Raw genomic sequence first — 19,317 nt, forward strand, 5'->3', positions numbered from 1 at the left:
TAGAATTAAGAGAAAAAAATCCTAGAAAGTATGAAAACATGTTTTTTCCTTATTCAGGGGACATTTGGTTGATTGCTGTCATAAATAGTGTTAGGTATTATTTTAAAGGAGTTGAAGTGCATTTTATTTACCTTTAATCTGCAGAAATGTTCCTTTTAAAACTGTCATTTTAATACTCTCTCGTTTCACACAAATGTAAAGTCCAGTGTCCCCGACTTTTACTCTATTAATAATCACTACAAATGTTCCAGGCTCTTTTCTTGCTGTGAATCGAGGCTTTTCTTCAACATCAACAAGGTCAGAATCAATGGAATTGGTTCCTCCCAAAACCTCAGGCAAATCTCCAGAAACGAGCCGGAACCAGAATAATTGTGTTGAAGATAAAGAAGTGTCACGAGGACACGTCAGAGTCACATCATCTCCAACACCAACAGTCTTTGTCTCAAAGTTCTCATAGATGGTGCATCCTGAAGAAAATAAATATGTTGTTGTTTAACAACAGAGAAAGATCATGTATGCTCTGTGCTAAAAATAAAACATATTAACCCTTAAAAGATCAGAATTAGACGAGAAGATTGGACATAAACTTACGAGCAAGTGTGAGCGTCAGTAGAAAAACAAGAACAGACTTCATTTTCTCCTTCGTCCACTTAATACAGCAGTAGAATGAACTCGTATGAGAAGCTGCTTCTCCTTCATAGAACCATATAAAGTAGGAGGGAACAATCACAGGGCAATCTGATTGGCCCTTCATTATGAGGGTATTACTTTACAACCACAGTGGAATTTTTTTTGACCGTCCTTCAAGCTAAAGCACATGAAACAATAGCAGCAGCAAGCTTCTGTTTCAAGTTTTCATTGTGGGTTTCTGTACCTGCTGCTGAGCGGAAACACACTAACTACAGTTTTCTTCATTTTTTTCCACTCTGTATAAAAGAAGTGTATGAACACTGAAGTCAACCAGTGAGCATCAATGTTGGCATTTTTGCAAATACTACAATGGTTCTTTGGAACCAGAAGTGACCATATCTGGACCTGGATGTGGATAAACATTAGTCCCTTACACACAGACACGCCTACTTATGTGTTTGTGGTTTATTGTCCCTTTTGGAGTATTCTGTGAGGGTGTGTGGTCTTTGATGTGTGTGTGTTTGGAAGTGCTGCGGTACGTTCTGTAGGTTGTGAGGTGTAAAGTATGTGTAAAGATGGCGGCCTGCTCAGACTCTGCGGCCTGGAGCTCTCCCATTAGATACCACCTGGATTTCCCAACAAAAGGAAATAAAACCTTTGACCATGTTTACTGCAACATAGCAGGGGTTTACAAAGCGTCCCTCTCCCCCACATTGGCCGGTCTGACCACATCAGCCTGCTTGTGACCCCCATATACAGACCTCTCATCGTAAGGATTAAACATCACGCTTTGTACCATCGGGGTCTGGCCTGAGGGAGCAATGCCCAGGCTACAGGACTGCTTCAATGAGACAGACTGGTACATCTTCAAACAAACTGCCACCAACAACAACCACACAGACTTAAATGGTAAATGGACTTCAGCTTATATAACGCTTTTCTAGTCTTCCAACTACTCAAAGCGCTTTTACACCACATGTCACACCTACGCATTCACACCCTTTACACACTGATGGTAGTGATGATCGTTATGTAGTATCATCCATCAGAAGTAACTAATCCCATTCAAACACCGCCAACGAAGCAGCGGGAGCAATTCGGGGTTAAGTGTCTTGCCCAAGGACACATCGGACATGTTGCCCAGCTGGGGATCGAACCCTCAACCTTCCGGTTGAGAGGCGACGACTCTACCAACTGATCCACAGCCGCCTTAAACACCTTTGCCTTACCTCTGCTGCACTCAGCACCTTCTGCATGGGCAATATAACCACAGAGATGAACATACATGCACTCCCCAACCACAAACTGTGGATGAATGCAGCTATGGTTAACCTGTTGAAGGCTTGTGAAACTGCTTTCCGCACAGGTGGCCTACAGTACAGCCGGGTCCAGACTGAGGAAAGGCATCAGGCAAGCGAAGGGCTGCTACAAAATGCGTATAGAGGAGCTCTGACTCCTGACGCATGTGGCATGGCATCAAGACCATAACAGGCTATGCAGGCAACAACAGCAGCCCAACACACACTGCCAACTCATCTCTCCCTGAGGACCTGAACCACGTCTTTGCCAGGTTTGATTGTAGAGACAATCTCAACAACCCATCATTGACACTGCAGGGAGACATGCCAGGTGGGCTGATGCTGAGCCCCTACTAGGTGAGACCGCCTCAGAACAACTTCATCCAAAACAAAGCCACTGATCGGGTTATAGGAAGGGCCCTGAAACACTGTGCAGGACAGCCAACAGCAGTGTTCACCAACCTATTTAACATCTCCCTGAAGCAGGCAACAGTCCCAACCTGCCTCAAGTTGGCCACAATTCCTCCAGTGCTAAAACAGACAGCAATCAGGTCACTGACTCATTGACCACTGGCGCTGACATCGGTTGTGATGAAGTTCTTTGAACGCCTTGTTCTGGTACACATCAAGAGCAACATGCCTCTCTCCTTGGACAAACACCCACAACACAACTGAGGACGCAGTGTCACTGGTCCTCCCCACTGCGCAGACACACTTTGATCAGCGGGATGCTGTTCATTCACTTCAGTTCAGCTCCGCTTTCAACCCCCCCCCCACAACCTGGCCACAAAACTGATCCCGCTGGGCATTAACACTCCTGTGCAGCTGGATCAATGTTTTCCTCACTGACAGGCCACAGACTGTACTGTGTCCATGGTAAAGCATGTCTCCACCTCCATCATACTGAACACAGGTGCACCGCAGAGTTGACCATCCTCGTTGGCTGAAACACCAACAACAATAAGTCAGCCTACAGAACAGAGGTTGAGAACTGGGAGCCGAGACAACAACCTGATCCTCAATGCGGTGAAGATGAAGGAGATTGTCCTCGACTTCAGGAGGCTGAAGCCCAACATTAACAGCAAGACAGTGGCGGTCGTGCACAGCTTCAAATACCTAAGTGCCCACGTCAGCCAGGACGCGACTTGGTCCATCAACACCTCAGCGATGGCCAAAAAAGCTCTTCAGAGTCTCCACTTCCTGACATGCCTGAAGAAGGTGTGACTTCCAAATCAGCTGCTGGTGAACTTCTACATGTCAGACATAAAGAAGATAAAAAAGATCCAAACGATAACACGGGGGCATTAGCTTTAAATTCAAAATAAACAATGGCAGGAAGTGGACACCTTGTGATGCGCTGGGCGGTTTTTACCACCCGCTGTGGCGCCTTACGGTCTGTGACAGAGCAGTTTCCGTACCAGACTGAGACACTGCTGGTCAGGATGCTCTCGATCACACAGCGGTAGAAGTTCATCAGTACAGCTGAAGACAGGTGGTGTCTCTTCAGTGTCCTCAGGAAAAAGACAATGGAGGTGGCTTTGAAGCATGCTGGCACAGCTGCTTGGGCGAGGGACAGGTTGAAGATGTCCGTAAAAACCCCAGTGAGCTGCTCCGCACATGCCCTAAGCACGCGCCCGGGGGTGCCGTCTGGACCAGCAGCCTTTCGAGCGTTGATCCGGCTCAGTGCAGCGTGGACGTCTGTGGAGGTGAGTGAGAGGGGCTGGTTGTCTGCAGGAGGTCTGGTCGTGGTCTGTGTCTCTCTGTTGTCTCTATCGAAACGAGCATAAAAGTGATTTAGCTCGTTCAGGAAGGAGACATCTGTGGTTATCGGGGTGGAGTTTCTGGGTTTATAGTCACTGATGGCCTGGATGCCCTGCCACATGCGTCTGGGGTCGGAGTTGGAGAAGTGTTCCTCAACCTTCAGCTTGTAGCAGTGCTTGGCCTTGATGATGCCCCTCCTCAGGTTTGCCCTGGATACGCTGTAGGCCATTGCATCATCTGATCTGAAGGCGGTGTTGCGGGCCTTCAGCAGGAGACGCACCTCCTTGTTCATCCATGGCTTCTGATTTGGGTACGTGGTGATCTGCTTCCATGTTGTAACACTGTCGATGGTGGTGTTGATATAATCCAGCACAGAAGAAGTGTAGGTGTCAATGTCTGTGTGAGAGCCCAAGGTAGCCTGAGAAGCAAACATACTCCAGTCTGTGTGATGGAACTTGTCCTGAAGTACAGAGTCTGTCCCCGCTGGCCACACTTTAATCGTTGTTACTGATGGCTTCACACGTTGGATGAGTGGGGAGTACTTGGGGATGAGGAACAAAGAAAGGTGGTCTGACTGTCCCAGGTGGGGGAGGGGGGTCGTGGTGTAGGCTCCTGCGATGTTTGTGTAAACATGGTCCAGAGTTTTGTTTCCTCTTGTATTGCAGGAAACATGCTGGTGAAATTTAGGGAGCACTGTCTTTAAGTTTGAGTGATTAAAATCACCTGCAACTATAAATGCAGCCTCCGGGTGAGCAGTCTGTTGTTTACTGATAGCGGTGAAAAGTTCCTTCATAGCAGCTTTAGCATCGGCATCAGGGGGGATGTAGGCTGCAGTTACAATAGTGGAGCTGAGCTCCCTTGGCTGATAGAAAGGTCTACATTTAACCATGAGAAACTCTATGTTAGCTGAGCAGTGTCTCCCAATAATGACAGAGTCTGTACACCAAGCTTTGTTAATATAGATGCACAGCCCTCCTCCTCTGGTCTTACCGGAGTCCTCTGCTGTTCTGTCTGCTCGGTGTGTGTGGCGACCGGCTAGCTTGATAGCATCGTCCGGTACTCCGTTGTTTAGCCATGTTTCCGTGAAGATCATGACATTACAGTCCATAATTCTCTTACTGTGGATGATGCGAAGTCGTAACTCGTCCATTTTGTTCACCAAAGACCGCACATTAGCGAGGAAAATGCTGGGTAACGGGAGACGGTGCGGTGTTAGCTTTAGCTTAGCCCTTATACCTCCGCACTTCCCCCGCCTTTGTTTACGGTCTCGACGCCGCCTGCGAGCACTTCCGCCAGGCCGGGTAGAGTGCGTAGCCTCGGGTGTTTTGGCGATCTCAGGGATGAGTCGAAGATTATTGATTAAATCGTCAGGGAGGTGTATTCCGATATCCAAAAGTTCCTGTCGGGTGTAGGATGTTAAGGCGAGGCTGTTCCGTGCAAACAGACCCGAAATTAACAATAAAATTACTGCAAAATTGCAAATCTGAGAGAGACGCTGGGCCTCGCGATGCGCTCGCGCCGCCATCTTGGTCATCTTGCAAGGTATCTGTGTTCCCCTTCTGTTGCTTCTTGGAGGTTTCTGAATCACTCTTTGTTTGGATCTCACCTGGGACCTATGTGCCTTAGGAGACCCTAACAGGGGGTAATGCCCCCCAACAACACAAATTCCAGGTTCACAGGGACATGCAAACCCCTTCACCACCATAAGGTGGCCATTCATTTGGGGCTCAGCAGGATTGTGGGCCGGACCGTCGTGGTGAAGAGGGAACTACGCTGGAAGATTAAACCTACGATTAACCAGTCGATCTTCGCTCCAACCCTCAGCTGTGGTCATGAACTTCAGGAAGGAGAAACTTTTCATCCAGTCAAAATGTGTTACAGTTTTACACTCTTCCTCCCCCTCTCATTCTCACCCTCCCTCTTCCTCTCTCTGCAACCTCTTCCCTTGTTGTTGTATAAAAAAAGGTGCTCACTTGTGGTCTTTTCATAGTGCTTACTTCCTGATCGAAGTGATAACAATTAACCATTGAGGTGTTTGGCTAATTAGCTCATGTCGTGTCATTTTGAATGGCAGTGTTCTGAAATTGCAAACGTGTGACTTTATGTCTGATTGTTGTGTCTTATGCAGAGAACCGTGTTCAGTGCATTTAAAAAGTCTCATTTTGAATTGCAAAATGTGTGTAAAGCAGAAAATGTGTTTAGACTTCTGGAGACTTGAGAAGAGGTTTTGCTCTGTGTGTCAGTTTACATAATTGTGCTATGCACGTCATTTTAGTGTGCTAGCAATTGGAAAAAACTGTAATAACTATATTCCCGTCCCCTGTTTTCTTGAGCTGCTGTAATGCACAAATTTCCCCCACGGGGGATCAATAAAGTTTATCTTTATCTTTATCTTTCTCTGCAAATATTTCTGTGCATGTGAATAATCTGAAGAATTTTCTACAATTCGAACTATTTTAGTATTATGGCAAAGCATACTAAAGATGAGAGTGCTTTTCATTATGCCCAACAGTGTGTAGATGGTTAGACAAAAATCTGGTAATATGAATGAAGTGTGGTGCCATTTGGTGCAAAAGTTTGATTTTGATAATGCTATATGTAGTTTTGGTTGCAGTGCTTCATTTTGCAGGATATATGAGGTATTTTGCAGTTTGGGTGTGTATTTTGATAAAACCAGCATAGTTTGCAAAATTGTTTTTTCGCAGTGGGAAAAAACTGTAAAGCAACACCTTTATTAAAAATGAAAGAAATAGTCAAGAATATTATAAAAACTCTGCAGTAGAAGAAGAAAAACAAGCCAGTCCTCGTGTCATACAGAGTTTATTAAAAACAAAAAAGCTTTAAAATAAGAAATGCAACATAAATCCTCAAACACATCTTTCCTTTAATACAATCATCTTTGCCTTTGAATCAACACAAAAATAAAAGTTAAAAGTTAACATCTTTAAAACGACACAGAAAAAAAGAGAAACAGCGGACCAGCTTCTCTCCCACACAAGTGTTCCTGCAACCGCTTCAGAGACCACTCCACTACCAAGCAGAGGTAAGCTGCTCCACTGTTTGTCCCCACTACAGTGCACCTTGTGTTACTGAACATTACCCGACACACAGTCAGCACTCCAGCTTCCGTCCACTTTTAGTGCACGACTGCAAATATTGTTTATCTTGCTAATACTCTACCTTTGGTGATACAACCAATCTAACAATGATTGAACACAGATGAGTCAAAACATGTAAAACCATACACAAAACATTACAAAGGTTATTCTCTTCTTATGGTCACATTGCTGTAAGATTTTACATTCCCCACAGTCTTATAATATACATATCAAATATTTAATACGTCTTAAATGAGCACATCTTTTTAGCCAGTCGGAGGAGTTCTGACCCCGGTGTAGATCGTCTCTTCTGTTGCTGCTTTGACTTTTCTCTTCTCTCTTTTGTCTCTCTTAGAAAAAGTCGGTGCAGAATAAACCAACAAGTCCTCAGCGCTCTGAGAAAATAACAAAAAATAGTTTGAAGTCAGTATGCTGTTGATAAAGCTGTGCAGAGTATGTATCATGAATTTAGTTTCAACAGCAACATGAGGGTGAAACTTTTGACCTGCGAGAAAGTTTGCATGAGCGCTATAAACGACCAACGGTATAAAGGACCGCATAAACGACCAACGGTTAACAGGTGGACAACTTTCTCGCCGTGAATCAGTCAAAGTCTGTCTAAGTAGTTCTGACAAATAATGTTAGCATGCGTTGCTAACTCATCAGGGGACAGTAAGGTTATTCATACAACATCAGGTCATTATATGGTAATGTCAGCTACCTGAGAAAAAAATAGGATGAGCCTGCAGATATTTCTATAAACTTATAAAAAGCAAAACAATATTCCAACAAATGATTCTCGTTGAATCATCTTGAAGTATCTCACCTGCTGGCGTCGTCGATCTGCTGCAGGATGTGTTTGCAGAACTTCAGCAGCTGTGATATCAATTAAAAACAAAGATGTAAGTGTTTAATTTACACAAAGATATAAAGTTAATATTTGCTTAATACTTTATTTTATTTATTGGAGATAATGTTCTGTTACCTTTGCTGGAATCACACGATTTAGTCTTGATGATATGAATCAGGAAAGCTATAATAATCAAGCTTATAGCCAAAGCAGCTGATAACAGAAACAGAGCTATTACGGCCGTCCGACTGTCGGCTCCTGAAAACATATAAAAACATATTGTGTTAAGATGTTTCACTAAAATCTTCCTGGTAGATTCAACTGTTTGAAATGAATGTTAAAAAATGATTCATATTGAATGCTGTGCAGTTACCTTTGATGTCAATCTTTGTCCCATTTCCAAACAATATCTCTCCACATGCGGCCACAGCACAGAAATAAGTCGAGGCGTCGGAGGAGTTGACGGTCTTTGAGAAGCTGTAGACACATTTCTGTGGAGAGTGAGCCTCTGGACTCTCCTCACATCCTCCAGATCTGTTTCCATGAGTGTAAATGACACTGGGATGATTTTCATCTGATCCGGCTCTGAACCAGAACACTCTGTGTTTCCCTGGACATGTGTTGTTTTCAGACTCAGAGAGAACAGAACACTGCAGAGTCATCAGGTCTCCTGGGTGGACTGGATCCTGTGAAATGTCTTGAACGACTGAGGTGATACTGGGCTCTGGTCCTGAATAAATTCAACACAAAGTAAATACGCTGGATTTGTTAAAAATATTCAAAGTAGCTGCAGTTTAGAATTAAGAGAAAAACATCCTAGAAAGTATACTCTATGTTTTTTGCTTATTCAGGGGACATTTGGTTGACTGCTCTCATAAATGGTGTTAGGTATTATTTTAAAGAAGTTGAAGTGCATTTTATTTACCTTTAATTTGCAGAAATGTTCCTTTTAAAACTGTCATTTTAATCCTCTCTTGTTTCACACAAATGTAAAGTCCAGTGTCACTGAGTTTTACTCCATTAATAATCACGACAAATGTTCCAGGCTCTTTTTTTGCTGTGAATCCAGGAGTTTCTTCAACAAGGTCAGAATCAATGGCATTGGTTCCTCCCAAAACCTCAGGCAAATCACCAGAAATGAGCCGGAGCCAGAATAATTGTATTAAATACTGAGAAGCGTTACGAGGACACGTCAGAGTCACATCATCTCCAACACCAACAGTCTTTGTCTCAAAGTTCTCATAGATGGTGCATCCTGAAGAAAATAAATATATGTCAGTGTTTAACAACAGAGAAAGATCATGTATGCTCTGTGCTAAAAATAAAACATATTAACCCTTAAAAGATCAGAATTAGACGAGAAGATTGGACATAAACTTACGAGCAAGTGTGAGCGTCAGTAGAAAAACAAGAACAGACTTCATTTTCTCCTTCGTCCACTTAATACAGCAGTAAAATTAACTCGTATGAGAAGCTGCTTCTCCTTCATAGAACCATATAAAGTAGGAGGGAACAATCACAGAGCAATCTGATTGGCCCTTCATTATGAGGGTATTACTTTAAAACCACAGTGGAAATTCAAGCCAAAGCAAATGAAACAATAGCAGCAGCAAGCTTCTGTTTCAAGTTTTCATGGTGGGTTTCTGTACCTGCTGCTGAGTGGAAACACACTAACGACAGTTTTCATTAGTATTTTCCACTCTGTATAAAAGAAGCATACGTATGAACACTGAAGTCAACCAGTTATTTGTGAAAGCATCAATTTTGAAGTCAAAAGACTTTGGATGAGTATGTCGACACACATTATCTGGTTGAGCTGCACGTGCCCAGGAAAATCTCAGAATCTATTTGTCTGGTCTGTTCTTGCTGTCCCCGAAAACACTTGAAGACAAATGTTGTATCAAGACGCTTTACAGAGAGCAGGTAAAGACGTTACTCATTGTTATGTTACAAAATAATATTAGGATAGACTACCTCCCATAATACATTTAGAGACTGTAGGTACCACGAGCAGACCTGATAACTGAAGGCTCTACCTCCCATAGTACATTTAGAGACTGTAGGTACCACGAGCAGGCCTGATAACTGAAGGCTCTACCTCCCATAGTACATTTAGAGACTGTAGGTACCACGAGCAGGCCTGATAACTGAAGGCTCTACCTCCCATAGTACATTTAGAGACTGTACCACAAGCAGGCCTGATAACTGAAGACTCTGCCTCCCATAGTACATTTAGAGACTGTACCACGAGCAGGCCTGATAACTGAAGGCTCTACCTCCCATAATACATTTAGAGACTGTAGGTACCACGTGCAAGCCTGATAACTGAAGACTCTACCTCCCATAGTACATTTAGAGACTGTACCACGAGCAGGCCTGATAACTGAAGGCTCTACCTCCCATAATACATTTAGAGACTGTAGGTACCACGTGCAGGCCTGATAACTGAAGGCTCTACCTCCCATAGTACATTTAGAGACCGTAGGTACCACGAGCAGGTCTGATAACTGAAGGCTCTACCTCCCATAGTACATTTAGAGACCGTAGGTACCACGAGCAGGCCTGATAACTGAAGGCTCTACCTCCCATAGTACATTTAGAGACCGTAGGTACCACGAGCAGGCCTGATAACTGAAGGCTCTACCTCCCATAGTACATTCAGAGTCCGTACTTAGGCTTGCATCCTGGGAGCGTAATGTTCCTGAAGGGTAATACAGCATTATCCTTAAGATAAGATTTTTCCTGATCAGAGCTTTGTAAGAGAGGAAAGGATTTTAAACTATATTCTAGATTTTATTGGGAGCCAGTGCAAAGAAGCCAATAAAAGAGAAATGTGATCCCTTTTCCTAGTTCTTGTCACTACAGCTGCAGCATTTTGTACTATTTGAAGAGTCTTCAGAGTGTTACCAAGGTAGCTGTCTAGTGTGCAGCCAGCCTTATTTTATGAAGCCATAAACTCCCACTACATATCTCTTGTTGAGGCCAAACAGAGCAGGTACAAACCAGTGAGAGATTAGCACCTCCCCTCTGGCTGGTGAAAAACACAATAAAAACACTTCACATTGCTGCCTTTTCCTAAACCTAAGTTGGTGTTGTGATACTATTTCTAATAAAAACAGTAGGTTTTGTTTATACCTTAAAGAAGGTAAAATAAAAGTTAAGTTGAACTTCCTGAGATTCAAACAGAGTGCAGCAACAGAAAAAAGCCTCTTTGTATTCACACCTCGATGTGAAGCCAAACCACAACGGCACTTGAGTTTCCATGCATGACTTGGTCTTCAGCTGTGACTGTGAATGTGTGTTCATCTGTTTGTTTGTGTGTGTGGGCAAAAAGTTGACCACAGGCAGAACACCTAAAAGTTTTAATGCACAGTGAACTAACCACTAGCATGCAAGAAATATCTCCTAAACTGTTTCTGCTTTATGCTTTCTCTCTCTCTCACTTAAAGTCAGTAACTTTATATGCACAGTTACGTCCAGCTACAGTTACAGCTCAAAAAGGCAATTTTTTTTCAACCTTTATTTACACTCGAGACATCACTGAGGGGCGGACTAGACTTTAGGGGTGGAGCATGCTTGAGCAAAGTACAGATTGCCTAGTGTGAGTGCGCCCTCAAACCTGACTGATATGGGCTCATGATTTTGGTTCTGGAAAGAAAATCTTTAAACTAGTCATTTATTAAGAATTCTATATTGTTTGGCCTGTAATTATTGAGATTACCCTTGTCACCTCCCTTATGTAGGAGCAGGTGAGGGGTTTGTGGAGCATGCTCAAAACGCCTAGTCTAGTTTGGGTCTGACTGAGGTAGGACGTAGGTCAAGCAGCAGTAAAATCAACTGCTGCTTGCCGGTTTCAGTCCTCATGGTTTCCTGTACACAAAAAAACAGGGAATGTGGCAGAACCCTAAACTTGCAATAAAATCACTCTGCCAACTAGCCTTTAAGAGGAGTATTGCAGCCCTAAGGAGCAAGCATGTTTCAACATTTAAAGGTAGAATATGCAATATTTTACACATAAATATAGCAGAAATCTAGTATGTCCTCTGAAAATAACTCTGAGTCATGACTGTCATGAGAGTCCCGTGGTATCTACACACTGTTTACATGGACGAGCCGGCTGGCCGGCTCATCCCCTTGCGTATAAAAGTTGTTTAGTTGAGGGACTAGAGAAAAGAAGAATAACATACTTTACTCACTGCTTATTTGAGTGTCACGTAAGTGTTTTTAGATCACGGTCATTTGGTGTAAATTCACATGCAATGTGAAGCTACCAGCAAACTAAAGAGCGCTGCAACGGGAGACGTGGAGCAGCAGTAAAAAACGGCGCACTAAAAAAGCAGACATATATTGTTAATTGACATGCGACATTTAAAAGGTTACCAATCCTGCCTTATGCTGTGATAGCCTATTTGGGTTGTACATAAAAGTAAGTTGTATTTAACTTCATCAAAAAAATTCAATATTTGTGTGTTTCTGAGCACAAACAATTACATTTGCACATGCTGTCTGACAGACGGCTGAGGTGCTTGGAGGGGGGTCTAGAATGTTGGTGGTCCTAGTGTTAATGGATCAAGCAAATGTGTAAAACTTAAAGTCTTGTATTTACTTAAAATGCTGCAGTGATGATGTCCTATTTGTGTTTTTGTGCAGAATCTTCAAGGCTCGATTGTAAAGGTGCTCTACAGATTTCTGACAGGTTGTTCTGGGACCAGGCAGCTAAACCAGAAGACAATATGGCACCCTATTATCTCAAAGAAAGATCTGTGGTTTCTGATTGAACATCCCTGAAGTCAACCAGTGGTGTGTAAAAGCATCAACATTTGCATTTTGACAAATACCCCGATGGTTCTTTAGAATCAGAAGAGACCATTTTTGGACCTGGATGTGGATACACAGTCATTTTAACGCACACATGCCCCCTTCTCTGTGTGTGGTTTAACATCCCTTTTGGAGAGTTCTGTGAGTGTGTTGAGTCGTCCGTGTGTGTATGTTTGCAAACCGTGCGTTGCATTCTATATCGTATAGGCTCCACCCTCTAAGGCTATTGCTATTGGATTTATCACTTGCGAACCTGCGCAGCACTAAAAGAGTTGTATGTTGCGGTCCACCCTCATCCACAAGGTGGGCCCCTCCCATGGCAACCTTTTTCTGGAGTGAGAGTCACCACCATGGTGGCGGGGCAGCGTCCTGCTCCCCCTCATCCAGGGACCTGCTGACGGCCCGTCTGGCAGACCAGTCCCACCAATGTGCCAATCAGGCGTCAGCAGCGACCAACAACCTGTCCAAGCCCATCCACGAGGAGGGCCCCGCCCCAGGTCTCCCCTGAGGTATAAAAGCGACTCAGACTGTGTCATCTGTTCCCTCTTTTCTTCGTGTTTGAACTTGTTTTTATGTGAATGTTTACATTTATATCAGACTCCAAAACAACACCCAGATTTCTTGCTTGATGTGTGGCTTCTGTGAAATTGATGGTAAATGAGCGCTGACTCATGATCCCTCCTGTTTGGGACCGAATACAGTTATTTTGTTTGAAAAAGGAGAAGGCCAAGAATAGACCCTTGGGGGACCCCACATGTAATCATTTCATGTTCAGAAACATTTTTACAACCTGAAATAAAGTATTTTCTGCCTTGAAGGTAAAGAATACAGCCGTGCAAGAGGAATGACACCACAGTGTTCTGTATTTATGACTTTATAAAATCATAGCAGCTTATATGAGTATTCATAGAGGCCAGTCTGACTTTGGGGCCTTGTAATACCCAGTTATGCCGTTCTTTCAAGCCAAACAGAGTCATAGCAGGTGGCGGGTCAACATGAGTCTGGTTCTGATCCAGGCTTCTGCCTGTTCAACATGAGTCTGGTTCTGATCCAGGCTTCTGCCTGTTCAACATGAGTCTGGTTCTGATCCAGGTTTCTCTTTGTAAAAAGCAATTTTTTTATCTTCCCATTGTTACTTTGCTAAATGTTTGTCTGCTGATGGATGAATTTTGTGTTTCTGTAAATATAATAAAGAGTAAAGTGCAGAGCGGCTGTTTTTGTAGAAAACATTTATTATGAATTGGTGCTGAACAAATAAAGATTGATTGACTGAATGATTGATTACCTCCAAATGATAACGAGACATTTGACAGAACCCTGAAAATGTAAAGCAGATTTAGAAACATGTATTTCTTATCCTCCCAACATGTGGTGTGATGTTTCCTCATAAACAAAGCGCTCATGGACTTACAGAAAGAACAACGCAGGAGACCCGGTAAGCCTGAATGTTACAGTCCTTTAATCCAAGGAGGTTTGACAAATACATTTTATTATGAATTATAGAATATCATTTGCATACACATACCAATACAGTCACAACCTGAGTGATAGAATATTCATAGCACCTCCTTAAGTTATCTAAGTGTAGATATTTGGAGGTAATCAGCATTTTCTTAAGCTTTAAACAAACTAAAATCAGCTAAATCAAATGTAGCCAAACAGACCTTTTCACTCACTAATTCAAACCAAAATCCTTCACAGCAGCACACATCCTTTTCCTCTGCGCTAATTTTGCATCCTTCACTGCACCACGGTCAGCTTTCCTCATGGTGAAGACCACAGCAGAGTAAACTTTAGTCTCCTCATCAATCTGGGCAAAGATAGACATGAACAGTTAAACGGACAAAAACATAAGGACAACATGAACATCTTTAAATGATTTACCTGTTGATTTTTCACCCTCTCGCTGTTTAATTGCAGGACGACAGCAGCTGGATAATGAAACAGAAAATACATGCAGAGTTAAAATGAAAGATGAAGAAGGTTTGATGATTTTTTGCTGCTTAGAGAACGAGTTCGTCTCATTACTTGAGCCAACAACCACAGCTGTTAGGAAGATTATAACCCGGCAGAAAAGTGTCTTCCTCCTTCTGAGAACACGTTGTTACATGAAATTGTATAATGCTTTTAGAACGGGTCATCGTCACTAACCTTTAGATTGTTCACTTTCTTCTCTCGGAGTTTGGAAGCAAATGAGAGAAACATTTCCAATCAGAGAAATCACCAAGCAGAGTATCGCTATGACCAGCCCGATCAATTCAAAACTTGCTGTTCGTTCTAGACAAGAATGAAAATAAAAAAGAATGATTTAATTATTAATATAATGTGATTACAGTTCAGGTTCAGGTGCGTTTATTTGTACCCTTAAGTAGGTTTGTTTGCAGCCAGCAAGATAACACACAGATTACAGAACAGATGTAACAATGAACAACACATTAGAGAAAGGGGAACTATATATAAACCGACTAAAACATCATAAAAACCCCAAATAATTATAAAAGTGCTCAATGTTCTCACAATAAGAAGCATAAGGGAGAGAGATATCTCAACCAATAATATCAAAAACAAAAATGATCTCTTCAGGCAGGGTAAAAATAAGTTTTTGACATGGAAAAAAAAAAAATGTTTTTGCAAATATGGCTACAGCTTGTTCACTTCTGTGATAGCAGCAGGAACAAAGCTGTTTTTGTACCGCTGTGTTCTGCACGTTGGGACTAAAATCCTCCGTCCAGGGAGAAGCTGAAAATCACTGAGCAAAGGACGAGAATCATCGTTTATAATCGAGGTAGCTATCCTCTGCAACTGTCTCAGAGACGCCAGGAAGAGCTGAGACTCACCAATCAGACTCACCCCACATACCTCAGAACGGAGGTACAGAGCACTGAGGTGCAGGTTTGACTGAAACCATGACACCAAAGAACAAGACAAGACTGATCCAATAACAGCATGATAAAACATCATCATTATGGTTCATGAAAGTACGACAGTTTCCTACAGACACAAACACTGTTTAGACTTTTTACAAACCGTTAGCTTCAAAGTTAAAATTCAAATCAATGATGGTCCCAAGGTTTTTATAAGATTGCACTTACTCAATATTCTGACCTTTGAATAGTGGCATCGTTCACTTGAGTTTTCTTTCTAAAATCAATAATCATATGTTGAGTTTGAGATATGTTCAGCTGGAGGTAAGACTCCTCACACCTGGTACAAACTGGTCATTTACCGGGCCGTGGCTCGTCTCATTCTCTTGAAGCAGACATACAACAACGGAGTCATCGGCATATTTTATAAAGGATGTGTTTTATGATAAATATATGTGTTGAGATCACACCAATCTGCAATGAGACCATCATTTCACACTTTAATCTGCAGATTCTTAGCATAAAAAACGTTTGACCTTCAACATCTACTTTTGTCACATCTCCAAATATGTGCAGTTACAGAAACAGAGCTATTACGGCCGTCTGATTGTCGGCTCCTGAAAACATATAAAAACATATTGTGTTAAGATGTTACACTAAAATCTTTCAGGTGGATTCAACTGTTTGAAAATGAATGTTAAAAAATGGTTCATATTGAATGCTGTGCAGTTACCTTTGATGTCAATCTTTGTCCCATTTCCAAACAATATCTCTCCACATGCGGCCACAGCACAGAAATAAGTCGAGGCGTCGGAGGAGTTGATGGTCTTTGAGAAGCTGTAGACACATTTCTGTGGAGAGTGAGCCTCTGGACTCTCCTCACATCCTCCAGGTCTGTTTCCATGAGTGTAAATGACACTGGGATGAGTTTCATCTGATCCGGCTCTGAACCAGAACACTCTGTGTTTCCCTGGACATGTGTTGTTTTCAGACTCAGAGAGAACAGAACACTGCAGAGTCATCAGGTCTCCTGGGTGGACTGGATCCTGTGAAATGTCTTGAACGACTGAGGTGATACTGGGCTCTGGTCCTGAATAAATTCAATACAAAGTAAATACGCTGGATTTGATAAAAATATTCAAAGTAGCTGCAGTTTAGAATTAAGAGAAAAACATCCTAGAAAGTATGCTCTATGTTTGTTCCTTATTCAGGGGACATTTGGTTGATTGCTGTCATAAATGGTGTTAGGTATTATTTTAAAGGAGTTGAAGTGCATTTTATTTACCTTTAATCTGCAGAAATGTTCCTTTTAAAACTGTCATTTTAATCCTCTCTTGTTTCACACAAAAGTAAAGTCCAGTGTCACTGAGTTTTACTCCATTAATAATCACCACAAATGTTCCAGGCTCTTTTTTTGCTGTGAATCCAGGAGTTTCTTCAACAAGGTCAGAATCAATGGCATTGGTTCCTCCCAAAACCTCAGGCAAATCACCAGAAACGAGCCGGAACCAGAATAATTGTGTTGAATACCAAGAAGCATCACGAGGACACGTCAGAGTCACTTCATCTCCAACACCAACAGTCTTTGTCTCAAAGTTCTCATAGATGGTGCATCCTGAAGAAAATAAATATATGTCAGTGTTTAACAACAGAGAAAGATCATGTATGCTCTGTGCTAAAAATAAAACATATTAACCCTTAAAAGATCAGAATTAGACGAGAAGATTGGACATAAACTTACGAGCAAGTGTGAGCGTCAGTAGAAAAACAAGAACAGACTTCATTTTCTCCTTCGTCCACTTAATACAGCAGTAGAATGAACTCGTATGAGAAGCTGCTTCTCCTTCATAGAACCATATAAAGTAGGAGGGAACAATCACAGGGCAATCTGATTGGCCCTTCATTATGAGGGTATTACTTTAAAACCACAGTGGAAATTTTTTTTGACCGTCTTTCAAGCTAAAGCACATGAAACAATAGCAGCAGCAAGCTTCTGTTTCAAGTTTTCATGGTGGGTTTCTGTACCTGCTGCTGAGCGGAAACACAATAACTACAGTTTTCTTCAGTATTTTCCACTCTGTATAAAAGAAGTGTATGAACACTGAAGCCAACCAGTGAGCATCAATGTTGGCATTTTTGCAAATACTACAATGGTTCTTTGGAACCAGAAGTGACCATATCTGGACCTGGATGTGGATACACATTAGTCCCTTACACACAGACACGCCCACTTCTGTGTTTGTGGTTTATTGTCCCTTTTGGAGTATTCTGTGAGGGTGTGTGGTCTTTGATGTGTGTGTGTTTGGAAGTGCTGCGGTACGTTCTGTAGGTTGTGAGGTGTAAGGTAGGTGTAAAGATGGTGGCCTGCTCAGACTCTGCGGCCTGGAGCTCTCCCATTAGATACCACCTGGATTTCCCAACAAAAGGAAATAAATCCTTTGACCATGTTTACTGCAACATAGCAGGGGTTTACAAAGCATCCCCCTCCCCCACATTGGCCGGTCTGACCACATCAGCCTGCTTGTGACCCCCATATACAGACCTCTCATCATAAGGATTAAACATCACACTTTGTACCATCGGGGTCTGGCCTGAGGGAGCAATGCCCAGGCTACAGGACTGCTTCGATGAGACAGACTGGTACATTTTCAAACAAACTGCCACCAACAACAACCACACAGACTTAAACACCTTTGCCTTACCTCTGCTGCACTCAGCACCTTCTGCATGGGCAATATAACCACAGAGATGAACATACATGCACTCCCCAACCACAAACTGTGGATGAATGCAGCTATGGTTAACCTGTTGAAGGCTTGTGAAACTGCTTTTCGCACAGGTGGCCTACAGTACAGCCGGGTCCAGACTGAGGAAAGGCATCAGACAAGCGAAGCGCTGCTACAAAATGCGTATAGAGGAGCTCTGACTCCTGACGCATGTGGCATGGCATCAAGACCATAACAGGCTATGCAGGCAACAACAGCAGCCCAACACACACTGCCAACTCATCTCTCCCTGAGGACCTGAACCACGTCTTTGCCAGGTTTGATTGTAGAGACAATCTCAACAACCCATCACTGACACTGCAGGGGGACATGCCAGGTGGGCTGATGCTGAGCCCCTACTAGGTGAGACCGCCTCGGAACAACTTCATCCAGAACAAAGCCACTGATCGGGTTACAGGAAGGGCCCTGAAACACTGTGCAGGACAGCCAACAGCAGTGTTCACCAACCTATTTAACATCTCCCTGAAGCAGGCAACAGTCCCAACCTGCCTCAAGTTGGCCACAATTCCTCCAGTGCTAAAACAGACAGCAATCAGGTCACTGACTCATTGACCACTGGCGCTGACACCGGTTGTGATGAAGTTATTTGAACGCCTTGTTCTGGTACACATCAAGAGCAACATGCCACTCTCCTTGGACAAACACCCACAACACAACTGAGGACGCAGTGTCACTGGTCCTCCCCACTGCGCAGACACACTTTGATCAGCGGGATGCTGTTCATTCACTTCAGTTCAGCTCCACTTTCAACCTAAACCACCCCCCCCCAGAACCTGTCCACAAAACTGATCCCGCTGGGCATTAACACTCCTGTGCAGCTGGATCAATGTTTTCCTCACTGACAGGCCACAGACTGTACTGTGTCCATGGTAAAGCATGTCTCCACCTCCATCATACTGAACACAGGTGCACCTCAGAATTGACCATCCTAGTTGGCTGAAACACCAACAACAATAAGTCAGCCTACAGAACAGAGGTTGAGAACTGGGAGCCGAGACAACAACCTGATGCTCAATGCGGTGAAGATGAAGGAGATTGTCCTCGACTTCAGGAGGCTGAAGCCCAACATTAACGGCAAGACAGTGGCGGTCGTGCACAGCTTCAAATACCTAAGTGCCCACGTCAGCCAGGACGCGACTTGGTCCATCAACACCTCAGCGATGGCCAAAAAAACTCTTCAGAGTCTCCACTTCCTGACATGCCTGAAGAAGG

Source organism: Labrus bergylta, chromosome 9, assembly GCF_963930695.1.
Source record: "Labrus bergylta chromosome 9, fLabBer1.1, whole genome shotgun sequence".
Classification (NCBI taxonomy): domain Eukaryota; kingdom Metazoa; phylum Chordata; class Actinopteri; order Labriformes; family Labridae; genus Labrus; species Labrus bergylta.